Source organism: Mustela lutreola, chromosome 1, assembly GCF_030435805.1.
Source record: "Mustela lutreola isolate mMusLut2 chromosome 1, mMusLut2.pri, whole genome shotgun sequence".
NCBI classification, from domain to species: Eukaryota; Metazoa; Chordata; class Mammalia; order Carnivora; family Mustelidae; genus Mustela; species Mustela lutreola.
In genome coordinates, this window is record NC_081290.1 from 17572017 (window position 1) to 17586359 (window position 14343).

At 33.4% G+C, this 14343-nt stretch overlaps 1 long non-coding RNA gene across 1 annotated transcript; it reads left to right on the forward strand.

The window, feature by feature from the left end:
- The first annotated feature begins 5002 nt into the window (after positions 1-5002).
- Positions 5003-10039, forward strand: LOC131819155 (uncharacterized). The gene is made up of 3 exons (XR_009349076.1): positions 5003-5099; positions 6762-6938; positions 9924-10039. It is a non-coding gene; the product is annotated as an uncharacterized LOC131819155 (long non-coding RNA).
- The last annotated feature ends 4304 nt before the right edge of the window (positions 10040-14343 follow it).

Here is a 14343-nt window from a genome sequence, read left to right on the forward strand (position 1 = left end):
CTTCTGGCCCCAAAATTTCTGCTAAAAAACCACTGATAATCTTGTTCCTTTGTTCCTAACAAGTTGTTATTCCCTTGTTGCTTTTAAGATTCTTTCCTTTCTTAACTTTTGATTTTTTAATATTAATGACTTTGGGTGTCTTTTAATTATAATGTGTTTAGGTTCACTTTATTTGGAACTCTCTGGACCGACTGGGTCTACATAGCTCTTCCTTTCCCTAAGTTAGGGAAGTTTTCATTGATTTTTTTTCTTCAATTAAGTAATCTACCCCTTTCTTTCCATTTTGTGAGCCCTATAATGCCAATGTCAGCCCTTTTCATATTGTCTCAAAAGTCTCTTAAACCATCTTCACTTTTTTTTTCTCTACTGTTTTTAAAACCATCTTCACTTTTTAAATTCTTTTTTTCTTTCTCCTCTTCTGATTGGTTGAGTTCTAATGCCTTGTCCTCAAGTTGACTGAACTTTTCTTCTGTTTCATTTAGTCAGCTGCTCAATTTCTTTAGTGTATTTTTAGTTCAATTATTGTACTTTAATTCTGTGACTTTTATTTGTTATTTACTTATATTTCCTATCTCTTTGTTGAAATTCTCACTCTGTTTATACATTTTCCTTTCCAGTTTGGTAAGTATCCTTTTGACCATTACTTTAAACTTCTGTCAGGTAAATTACTTTTCTTCATTTTACTATTTTTTTTTCTGACATTTTTATCTTGTTTCATTCTGACCATAGTTGCTAGTTTTAGTACTTTTTCTTATGTGAAGTCAAAGTCAGAAAGCATATCAGTGTTAACAAAATATTCACTTTGACTGAAATAGTATGTATATTAGTATTAAAATACACCCAAACTTGTTCACAAAATAACCCCTCTTCTTTCTCTCAACCCTCTTGCAAGGCCACAGCCAAAATGCCAAGGTCACTAAATAAATGTAACCAAATAAAAAAATCTTTCATCCTTTAACATGAATTCCTCACTGATAAACATAATAAAACACCATCAAGTATAATTCCTTCATATCTGTATAGTGCATAAGCCAAGAATTTATTCAAAGCCTCCACAGTTGGTTTCATTCTATTATTTAGAAAAATATATACAGTCACCTATCACATAATTCTTCTTCTTCTTCATTTAATGCATAATTAATATTATGCATCATCCTAAAATATCGCTTGATAAATATTTTTTTTTATATGACCCAGCAATTGCACTATTGGGTATTTACCCTAAAGATATAAACGTAGTGATCCAAAGGGGCACGTGTACCCGAATGTTTATAGCAGCAATGTCCACAATAGCCAAACTATGGAAAGAACCTAGATGTCCATCAACAGATGAATGGATCAAGAAGATGTGGTATATATATACACAATGGAATACTATGCAGCCATCAAAAGAAATGAAATCTTGATAAAGATTTTTGACCCTAGCTTCTTCTGCTTTCTCTATGAGTGTAAAATTTTTCATTAATACTGCAGTTGACTATAGTTTTCTAAGTTGCTTTTGCTTTAAAGAGTGCAACCATAAATACTGCTCCAACTTTTGATCTCTTCGGTATGTCTAGCAACAAAGTTGATCAATGTTACTGCATGAAAATAGAACTCCCAGGTCAAATGACAATTTCCAGCTTATTATTACCACCTCCCTCAACCCTTACCCTTGAAAAGGGAGTATCACCATCACCACTACTACCCTATCAGAGAGCTGGTGTAAGTTCCCCTCCTTGGGGGCATGTAGAATGTGCCCCAGACTGCAGAATGGTGGGTCAGTCGCACATAACGAGATATTTCTGAGTGGGCAAAATGAAGGTAAAGTCTTTAGGTTGTAGGACAGCTTCTTTGCAACTGGATGTTCAAATCAGAGGGCTGCAGTTTATCATTTGGTGGGCCTCCCCATTGGGAACAAAAATAATAACAACACAGCCAGAATCCATGCAATTTGCATGTCTAAAAATGTATGTCTGCCTATTCTTCAGGGAAGATTGGGGACTTTTAAGCCCTTCCTCTTTTTTCTGCCCTCTCTTTTCTTCCTCTTCTAACTCCCCTCTTGATTTCTTCCCATCTTTCTTTCTCTTTTCTTCCCTTCTCATATGATCTTAGACTTTTTCTTTTTTTCTTAAATGGGCAATTTCCCTAACTCATGCAGTTCAGAAGAGTGGAATATTGCTCAGAGTACAAGCTGGAAACTTCACAGGGAAGCAGAGGGAACACATCAATTAATCCTTCAAGAAATAGTCTTGCCAGACATTTATGCCCCTGTTTGACAAGGCTTTATAATGGAAAATGAACTGGGGAATTGTGGCAAATTAATCTCCAGTCAAATATAATTCAATTTTTTGAGATATTCATAAATGTACTTCCTATTTGCACTCTTCTTTTCTTGTCACATATGTGAAGTCGTGACACTTGAAGATTTATGTGTCCCAGCATATAGAGATTTGCATTCCATATTCACCACTAGAGACCACTTCACTCTTTGTTTACGATGTTATTTTGGGTTGCACTATTTATGTTACTCTTTTCATCACTTTTTATGCTTCAGTAAACCACATTTTAGCCATGGGTCCGTTTTTGAGAACTGAAGATATAATGCAACACAAGCATAAAAAACAAAATTACAAATTTGATAATGTTAACAGTAGCATGAAAATATATTAGGCGAGACAAACTGTATCCTATTAGCTAGATATTTGTGGACAAACAAACCAATGTGATCCTTAAAAGGACATAACTTTAGAGGACATAATTATCATTAATTATATGAGTAATGGGATTTCTATGCAAATAAAAATTAATCTTACATTTCAGGTTTGTTTAAGGCTGTGAACAAAATAGTTTCATGGATTTTGGATTTTTCTTCTTCAAACTGACAACTATCTCCAACATGGCCACAAATCATACTTTAATAAATGTTTTTCTGGCTGTCAAAGTAACATGTCTCCTTTTTCACATTTCTTGTCTTTAAATTTTATTGTATATTACTTTTTTCCCCTTTTCCCTCTGAGACATTATATGTTTATAGACATAACAAATACACACAGACATAAATACATAATAATTAGGAAATAAATTAGAAGGACCCTTATGTTTTGACCTCTTATCATAATTTAAAGCAATTAATAAAGAGCACAGGAGCATAAAACCTTATCTTGACCTTAGAGTGCTTATCTCTAAGAAGCCAGATAAAACATAGCAGCAGTTTTCATCTGTTCACAGCTTACATCTTCTCCATAGAATATGCAATGACTGCAGCTTTACTCAAGAGGGATGGTGTGTTATCTCACCAGCACAAAGAATCTGAAGGAAGATATGGATACTACAGGAAAATAAAATTATTGCTGATTATAACAATAATAATATTGCACATCCATTTAGTGAAGAATCTTCTAGAAAAATTCAAAATTCACCTCTGACACATACCCAGCATGATGGCAAATAAGCATATGTGTTTACATATAAAAATATTTTGATGAACTTTCTAAGTATAAATATTTGGCAAATTAACTTTTTTATGAAAATAAGTATTCACTACTTTAGCACCAATAAACTGATTGGTTCAAATTAACTTCTAGCTTCTTCTCCTTTTCCAAAATAAGAATACTCATATCTAGGGGTGCCTAGGTGGCTCAGTCAGTTGAGCAACCAACTCCCAGTTTGGGCTCAAGTCATGATCTTAGGGCCATGGGATCACCCTGAGTAGAGCTCCCTGCCAGAGGAAAGTCTGCTTGAAATTCTCTCTCTCTGCCCCTCTCCCTGTGTGTGTGTGCTCTCTCTCTCTCTCTCTCTCTCTCTCTCAAATAAATAAATATTTAAAAAGAAATAAATATTTAAAAAGAAATAAAAATAAAACAATACTAATATTGACTTTTCTTTCTGCAGATATAAGGTTCAAACAGAAAAATGTTTGTGAAATTTGAAACCTGAAAGCAGTTACATAAATGTAAAATTTTGACAAAGACCTCTGTTCAACTAAATGAATAATATATCACAGTTGAAGATAAAAGTGATTATCCTAACTAATCCATAATTTATGATTTCTTAGAATAAGCTGACATATGTGTTGAAGGGAGTATATACAAGCACTTTCAGTAGCATTAACATATAATCACATCTAAATCTTCATATAATCACGTTTGTATAAAGTGGTATAACTATACATGGATATGAGTGAATCAACTCATATACCGAGTGATAGCCAAGCTAGAAAAATAATCACAGTCATGACTCTCTGCCCTCACTCTGCACTGGGACACTGATAGATATTACTGAAAAATTCATTGCACTAAAATTTATAGAAAGCAGAGAAAAGAACAGCATTTACTGAATTCTTAGCATTCAATTTATGTTATATTATTAATTTCAAAAGTTATATTGAGGGGTGCCTGGGTGTCTCAGTCATTAAGCATCTGCCTTTGGCTCAGGTCATGATCCTGGGGTCCTGGAATTGAGCCCCACATTGGACTCCCTGCTCCACAGGAAGCCAGCTTCTCCTTCTCCCATTCCCCCACTTGTGTTCCCTCTCTCTCTGTGTCTGTCAAATAAACAAATAAAATCTTTTTAAAAAATTATATTGAGTGTCATTTGTTTGGGAAAGATTACTTTAGTGTCATTTGTTTGGGAAAGCTCAAAAATGTTTAGGAGAAAGGAGGAAGAATGAAGCAAGAGGTGCCTTTAAAGCAGAGATAGCACAGTTAGTCTTGGGTTGTTACATATAAAGAATTAATGCTGATAGCTTCCAACCTCAATGGCAGATCATTCCTAAATAAATTTGCCTTCTACTCATGGCTAGGTATATTTCTGTGAGGTATCATGAATAAGTTACCAAAAATGTTGTTTCAAGACATCATAAGCTTTTTACTGTGTTTGGTTTTATCCATTTGGAACCTCTTATAAATAATAAACCTTCTAGCATCTCTATCATATTGACAGAATTCTAAATTCTTTTATGAGGTTAAAATGATGTAATCTGTGTTAAAAGTCAGCCATTATGACAGTTATATTTCACAAATATGAGAAGAGGGGTATATTCAAACTTCCTGGCTATTATTTTGAAGAACTAGAGGATTCCTAAGCCAGTCAGCTCAAAGAGTAGATGATCTGAAAAGGTGAATACTTTGGGAAATTTAAAAAAAAAAAAAAAAAAGGAGGAGGAGGAAGAGGAGGAATGGGGCGGGGGTGTGCTTTTAGGGACAAGTAAAAGATGATAGTCTCTGGGAGATATGGGTTCTCTGATAAAAAGTACAAATTACATGTATTTTTTTTAAATGATCATATTTCTTTATATACATTCTTTAAGCAGTTGTAAGTGGTTCTGTCAAGGGTCTTATTAAATATATACAGTTTTGACCACTTTTGCCACTTAATAATTAGCAGAGTGCTTTAAAATCATCCACTACCATTCTTCATTACATAAGCAAGTAGAAGAAAGAGGTAGAAACTGATTTAGTTATTACTATATATCACACTAGAAGTCAAATGAGGGCTAAAGCCCAATGCTTTCTTCTTCATATGAAATCTGAGGACATTAAGTCTCAATAATGAAAAATTTCAGGGAAAAAGAAAAACTGTTGAAATATGAGAATAAGGTGATAAGAAAGCAATAGGTCAAAAAAGGTTTTCTAAAAAATGTAATGAACATATAAGACATAAGCTTTGGCTTGCCTTAAGTTGATTTCCTTAGAGCAAACTCCATCTAAAAAGAGAAAGCATAAATATCCCTAAGATCACTCTGAATATGGAAGGCAGCATGATAAGATAGAGTACAGATTTAAGATCACAAAGATTGCCTGGGTTCTAATCTAACATTCACCACAAACTGGTTGGGTGAGCAATGGCAAATGAATTCACCTTTGTGAGTCTAAATTTACTCTTAGAAAAAGTATCTTCAGGATTGCTATGGGGATTATAGAAAATAACGCAAAACTAAGGAATTGGCACAGACCCCGACAGGTATTAGGTACCAAAATGTATTGTTGGGTTTGTTGTTTGTTGTTTTTTTTTTTCCCCCATCTATTCCTTTACTTACCCTAAAATTCTATGAATTGTAAGAGCCAGATTACCCAGGTTATAATTTAAAGATTATCGTCTCAAGGTCTTCCTAGCTAGGTGAATTTGGGCTAGTAGCTATGTTTCTTTTGAATAACACTGTGGTTAGATTATATGTTTCCTTTGTTTCCTCTCTGTTTGTAAGAATAAAATAAGTAGTGTGAAAACACAGTCCCAAAAAAGGCTATGCTCATGGATGGGGAAGGAATTAACACTTCTGGGTGCTTACAGAGTTCTAGATGATGTTTGCACTAGCATTCAAACTTCATGACATTACTGTGAGTTATTTAATTCACAAGTGAGAGAACACAGAAAGGGTAAGCAACTTGGCTAAGACCACTCAACTGTTAAGTCACAGAACATCAAAGTCAGTGCAGGTACGGTCACCTACCCTCCCTGCACATGACTTCTGAAGCACTAAGGTTATTAATAAGAGGAAAGGGACCATTGATCTTTAAGCAAGAACTCTGAAGGGAAAGGTGAAGAGTAGGCAAACAGATTCTATGAGTAGCTATTGAAGTGTCTGCTCATTTAGCAGAACAAAATAAAACTTGCTAACCTCATGAAGGTTTATATATAAGCAAATCAGAGGGAAGGGATAATTATTAAGTACAACATGACTTTAATGTATATGTCTAACAGTGTATTTTTTTAAATAAAATTGACAGTGAGAAAAGGAAGAAAAGTCCATGATAATTCATTTGTATTCTAATACACTTCAGCTGCAGAGTAAAGAAACCATGCCAGTTGCTGCTACTATAGATAGACAGCGAAGAAATCCCCTACGAGCCCCATGGGTTTACAGAAGTCTATCCATCACTCTGTCAGTCTTCCGGATCATTATTCAAGTTGCTATCCCCAATTTTGCTGGATATATCAGATCAACTCCAGCTCCATAGGTAATTTTTCTCCCTAATAGGTTTGGAATTTGTTCTTTTTAAATTATCTTTGGACTAATGTTCTGCTCAAAATCTTTGAGAATGATAGCAAGAATGTCAGTCATTAGCTCTCGTTTGGGAGAAAGGAAGGTGGAAGGTGTATTTAATTTACAAACCATCACCTTGCTATTACTATAGAGGGAATTTAAAGGTATAGGCAGAACAGTTACATTAACTGTGAATGTGATGCTTTCTTAGGCTTCTATTAATATAATTAATTTATATATTTCATTATTTACTTCAAGGATCTTTAAGGGCAGGGAAAAAAACATGTCTACACAGTTTCAAGTTTATGTAGAATTTTTGCAGATATCTAATCATTTGATCAATGAAGAACATCAACCCGGAAAATTTAACTAAACATTTACCAAAATGCACTCATCAAAACAGCAAAAAACAAGGATAGTTTTTGGTCACATTTGCAAAGGAAGTTTACTATTTCACTGAACAAACCTGTATCATGCGAGTGTGTAAGACGTTGAGTTTCACAAGGGTGAAATACATGCAAAGAAGACCAGACCCTGCCTTAAAGCTAAAAACACAACAACAACAAAGAAACTGATAACAATAAACTGTATATTAATATATGGAAATATATGTGAGTGTGTTAAGTGTAATATTAAATGTAAATGTTAAACATGAGATGAGAATATTGTCCAGATTGTAAAAATCAGAAAAGCTTCCTGAAAGATGTGAAAACTAAGCAGAATATTAAAGATTTCTGAGGGAAGGGAAGAATATCGCAGATAGAGGGGCTGTAGGTGGAAAAAAAGGATGATAACAGATTATTAAATGTTTTAATATTTCCAACTATAATTTAATCTTCAGGGGAGCAGGACTTTTCCTCTTTTTTTGTTCACAGTCCCATTCCCAAGATCTAGAACAATTCTTGATACAGTGTAACTATTTGTTGAATAAAGGATTAAACCTTACAATGCAAGTCAAGGAATAGAAAAACACGAGTTCCAAGTAGAACCAGATCACAAAGTATGCTTAAGTGTTTCTTAGTGACCCTGTTCGTACTAATTCTCATTCAGGCCCTTCCTGGCTCCCGAGTATCTGGTGATAAGACAGCCGCTCGTTCTCAGTAACCCACCCTCCTATTTGCACGTGCGCTCAGACCTTGTTCTTTATAATGCAGAATTTTCTTGATACAATTTCCCATCATAATCTCCCTATGCCCATTTACCTGGGAATTTATCTTTGCTGATAAGAGCTAATTAAATTTGCCTTAAATTCTTCATGGGAGAAAACTGTCCCAGATAAAATTTTCAGTCAGCTGTGGCTTTGTGAAGGAGACCAGTGCCAGCCCTCAGTGCAATCTAGCACCGAGCTCATCTCTCGGGTCTGACCAGGACTAGGCTTGCAACTGAAATAACTTGTTTTTGATTTTGTTTTAAGTGGGCTCCACACCCAACATGAAGCTTGTACTCACAATCCTGAGATAGCCCCATGCTCTACCAACTGAGCCAGCCAGGCACCCCATGAATATAATTATCTTTTAAATGCCTAAATTACAGGTCAGAGGGAAGATTAAAATAGATAACATATAAAAATGTCTTGAAAATTTCAAGAGATAACACAAATGTAAGGAGTTATCAATTTATTAGGACCTACAAGGGCTTGAAACCAAGAAATTAAATGACCTGTATGAAAATTTCCCATATTATCACTGCTGTTGTGGGATAACCTTTTGTAAAGAAAGGATAAACATTTTTAGCACCTTTTGAATCACATTGTGTAGGCAACTTCCTTTTCTGTCTATATTGAAAGTGGCATTAAAGTAAAGCCACAGCAGTATTGGAGACTATGATTTATTCTCAAATAATTCAATCTCTCTGTTCCTTAATCTCATAGCATCTTCTGATCACTATATAAACACTTTTCCAGTTAATTTGCATAACAAATAATGCTACAGGTTTGAAAACATTATCATTCACACTTGATAAATGAACCAATTTTGAAACCTGCACAAGGTCAAGTGTTACTATTCCTAGCTCCATAACCTTGGGGCTTTCTAACAGATACTGCTACTTCTCTCTTTGAACTGGGCTAGTCAATGACTCTGGTTAAAGTTATTAAAAGGAGATACTCTTCATTAGAATATAAATGAACACACAATAACCCCTTTTCTTTTTCTTGCCTTCACTGAAATAGGGCAACATTTGCTCTATTGACAAGATGGATAATTATTTATGTGGATTATCACCCCTTAGTCCAATACTATTAATATCTGTGCTTATTAGTGTATACATATGCTCATTTATAGCACAATACACATATTTGTACATATACACATGTGTGCACACACACACACATACACACACACATATATATATATGCATATATATATACACACACACACTTAACAAATTTTTATTCCCTTCCTTTACTACCCCATGGAAACTTGCCTTTTTTTCTTTGTGAAATATATGGTCAAATCAGTCTTTTTACATAAATTAAATCCAATTGTTTTTATTTTATATATGTTACTAAAATGAGAAGTAGTTCTGCAAGTCAGACACATAGCAAATTAGATGTAACCAACATATATTAATTTTAGTTGGTATAAGTTTTGATGGATGTGACCTGAAGAGAAGAGCTGTATTGGTCTGATAAATTTATGAGACGGGACATTACAGAAAGAATACTTAATATCTACAGATAATGTGAGGTTCATGAGATTGTCAAAAAAAAAAAAATTCAATGCCTACGTCACCGTGTTTCTTAAAAAAAAATAGAGTCATAAAACCTCAAAATCATCACATTGAGTAGTTAATACATATGAGAGGTCATGATGTTCCCAAGAGTTTTCAGACTAAGGATATTATACCATAAAATACATCACTTCCTATTTTTAGGTATGGTGACACCCAGTAAAAATAATTGCACATATTATTTTAAATGATATTTAATGCTGTATTTATTATTTTCTTTTCTTTCCAGATGGACAGTGTGTTTTCTTCCTATTTTTAAAAACAGCAAAGAGGAGAACTGGTGAATATTATAAGGACACGCTAAAAAGTATGTTGTTACTATGGCAATAAAAAAGAGAACAAACGTCCAAATATCTTTTTGGTAAAATTCCATTTCTCTAGGTAAAATTTTGTTCTTTGCATTAAGTGTAAGCAAATATTCTTTATGTCGGATTTTTAATTTAAATATTCCCAGTTAATTTACCTATATTGAATACCTATCATGTTCCTGGCAATTTGATATACAAACTTAACTAAAACACCTTTTCTGATCTCCTTGCAGCCTATTTGGGAAAATTGGGAAACTAATCATGTCAACACAAAGCTGTGTACCAGAGGTTCGCACAAGAAGCCAAGTTTCTAACCTCATCCTTCCCTCCTTTCCACTTCTCCTTTTTCTTCTTTTCCTACTTCTTCTCCTTCTCTTGCTTCTTTACAGAGAGAAACAAAGATAACTATAATTATGTAAAACAAAGTAAATATGTCATAATTCCAAACTTGCATAATCTTCCTTAGAGATGTTGTAATAAAATATTATTGTATTAGTTACTTATTGCTGTGTAATAGTATTAGCACTGACTTAGCAGCTTAAAACAATACATTTATTATTTTACATCTTCTGTGGGTTTGGAGTCCAGGACTGCTTTAGCAGGGTGCTCTACCATGCTATAAATTGTCAGCCAGAACTGATGTTTATCGGGAGTGTTAACTAGGTAGAAATCTGTGTTTTCCCCTTCATGTGGCTCTTAGCAGCATTCAGTTGCTTGCAACTGTAAGACTGAGAGCTTCAGTTCTTTTGCCATCTGTTGACAAGGGCAGCTCTCACCTCCTGGAAATCACCTGCAGTTCTTTGCATCCTGTGGGAATCCCCAACATGGCCATTTCCTTCTTCACAGCCAGCAAGGAAGAGAAAGGAGTACAGGAGGCTGGCAATACCATCTAGGTAACATAACTACATGCACATAAACACATAAATCCTATCACCTTTTCTCTATTCTATTGGTTAGAAGTTAAGTCACTGGCTCCATCCATATTCGAAAAAAGTATATTGCACAAGAGATGAAGAGTAGAAGGTAGGAATGATAGGGCCACCTTAGGAATTTATTATGCCACAGTTAACATCAATAGAAAAAACATGAGATAAGCCCTATCAAAATAGTTTGAGGCCACTGTCCAAACTAAGAAAAATTAAGATGTTGTACTATATTTCATTGAGCTGAATTTCATACCATCAGCTACATCATTTTTATTAGAAAAAAGAAGAAATATGTGGAAATATTACACATCTATATTAGGGTTCTCCAGAGATAAAACTACAGTGAATCTTGAGTAATGTGGTAGAGGTACTGATCCCCACAGAGTCAAAATTCTATGTATAACTTTTGGCTCCCCCAAAACTTAACTACAATAGCCTACTTTGACCAGAAGTCTTATCGATAACATAAACAGTTGATTAACATATATTTTGTAATAGATAAATAAAATAAAATGATAAAATGAATAAATAATATAAAATAAATAATAAAATAAAACAAAAACTATATATTATATTCTTACAATAAACTAAGCTACAAAAAAATAAAGTTATAAAATTATGAAGAAAAAGGAATTACATTTGTGTTATGTTTATCAAAAAACATCTATGTATAAGTGGACCTGCACATTTCAAACCTCTATTGAAATTCAAGGGTCAACTATAATAGGATGTGTCTGTGTATGTATCTGTCACACACACACACATACACACACATAGAGAGAAAGAGAAACTACTTTTAAAAAATTGGATCATGTGATTATTGGGGTCTGCAAGTTCAAAATCTATAGACTGGTCCTACAGACTACAAATCAAGGGAAAAGCTGAGGTTGCAGTCAAAGTTTGAAGACAGCATCCCATCACAATTTTTTCTTGCTTGGGAGAGGTCAGCTTTTGTTCTATTCAGATATTCAACTGATTGGGTAAGTTCCACCCATATTATGGAGAGCAATCTGCTTAACTCAAAGTCCATTGATTTTTTTTGGTAATCTTATTTACAGTCGGATTTGTTGTTGGTTTTTGTTTTGTTTGTTTTTAATCATATCCAAAAACACCCTCACAGAAACACCCAGAATGATGTATGAATAATGCTTGACCAAATATTTGAGAAACATGCCCAACTAAGTTGACACGAATAAATTAATCACAATAACTATAAATTTTTAACAGACCTTTTCTTTGACATATTATAAATAGTTCATCTATTAAGCTAAGCACTAAGTTCCCTATAAATGTTAATTCATAATGGCCTATGAAGTCGATTTATTTATTGCCATTCCAATTTTGTAGATTAAGACATGAAACACCCCAAGTTTAAGTAATTTGCTCAATGTCACACCACCTGTGAATGATAAAAACAGAATTTGAGCACAAGCTTTTCTTTGTTCTATAGCCTTATAAGATACAGGTGAAAAATTAGAAAGAAATTGTGTGTTCATAGATTGGAACAGTTAATATTGAAATGTCTATATTACTCAAACCTACCTATAGATTCAATGCTGTCCCTATTAAAATTCCAGTAGCATTTCTTATAAAAATAGAACAAACTATCCTAAAATTTATATGGAACTGTAAAAGGCCCTAAGTAGTCAAAACAATCTTGGGAAAGAAGCATGAAGCTGGATGTATCACACTTCCTAATTTCAAATTATACTATAAGACAATAATAATCAAAAAAGTATGGTATCAGCATAAAAATAGACACAGATCAACAAAACAAAATAGAGAGCCCAGAACAAAACCATGTATACATATGGTCAATTAATTTTGACAAAAGACAAATATAGGGAAAGGACAGTTTCTTCGGTAAATGGTGTTGAGAAAACTGCATATCCATAACAAAAGGGAAATGACTTCTGTCTTATACCATAAAAAAAAAAAAAAATCAACTCAAAATGGACTAGAGGTTTGAACATAGTACTTGAAACCATAAAAATCCCAGAAGAAAACATAGGGAGTAAGCTCCTGGACATTGGTCTTGGTAATCTTTTTTTTTTTTTTTTTTTTTTTTTTACATTAAAGCAAATGCATCAAAAACAATGTAAACAAATGGGAACATATCCAACTGAAAAGCTACTACACAGAAAGGAAACTATTAGCAAAATGAAATGGGAAAAACTACAGAATGGGAAAAATCTTTGAAAACTACATATCTGATAAAAGGGGTTAATAGCCAAAATTATTAACATATAATTATATAACTCATACAACTCAATAGCAAAAGTAGGATAGATGATAGACGGATTGATAGATAATGGGCAAAAGAATGAAATAGATATTTCTCCAAAGAAGACATGCAAAGAGCCAACAGGTACATGAAAAGCTTTTCAACCTCACCAATCAGAGAAAAACAAATCAAAACCCCAATGAGATATCGCTTCACACATATTAGCATAGCTACTATTAAAAAGACAAAAGATGGGTGCCTGGGTAGCTCAGGCAGTTAAGTATCCAACTCTTGATTTCAGCCCAGGTCTTGATCTCAGGATGGTGGATTCAGGCCCCATTATGGAGCCTTCTTTAAAAAAAAAAAATGACAAAAGATAACAATGCTTATGAGGATGTGCAGGAAATGGAAGCCTTGTATACCACTGGTATATGGGAATGTAAACTCATACAACCCCAGTGGAGAAATAGTACAAAGGTACTCAGAAATAAAACAGAAGTAGAATATGATCCAGCAATTCTATTTCTGAATATTTCCAAATTGACAATTAAAATAATAACAAGTAATTATCTGTATATAGGACAAGAATGGAAAGATAATGGAACAGAGAAAGATAGAAAGATGGTATTAAGATGGTAGATTTAAACTCAGCATACCACTAATTACATTAAATGGAATAAATGCTCAGTTAAGAGACAAGATTTTTTTGTTGAATAAAATGAAAGTGTGCTGTTTATAAAATATACTTTGAAAAACTAATGATGTAGAAAAGTTGAAAATAAAAGATGGAGGAAAATACACCCTGCAACTACTAAAGGCAATGTATATAAATATATTAAAGTAATTAGAAAAAATACACTTCAAGACCAGAAGACTGTCAAGACATTTCAAGGATCTTTATGACAGAATTAAAATATTTAAAATACTAGAAACATTTAATAAATACATTTTCACTTAATCATGTCTTCAAAATACAAAAAGCAAGAATTGGCAGAGCTATGAAGAGAAATAGAAAAATACATAGTTACAGTGAGATATCTTTAACACAATATTCGCAGAAAAAGTAATGATTTAAGAGCATTAGTAAAATAGTGAACAAATTTGACTAAATACACATATAGATATTGCCAGTGTTATAGAATTTACATTGTTTTCTATCATACAAATATTACTTGCCAATTTGACAATATA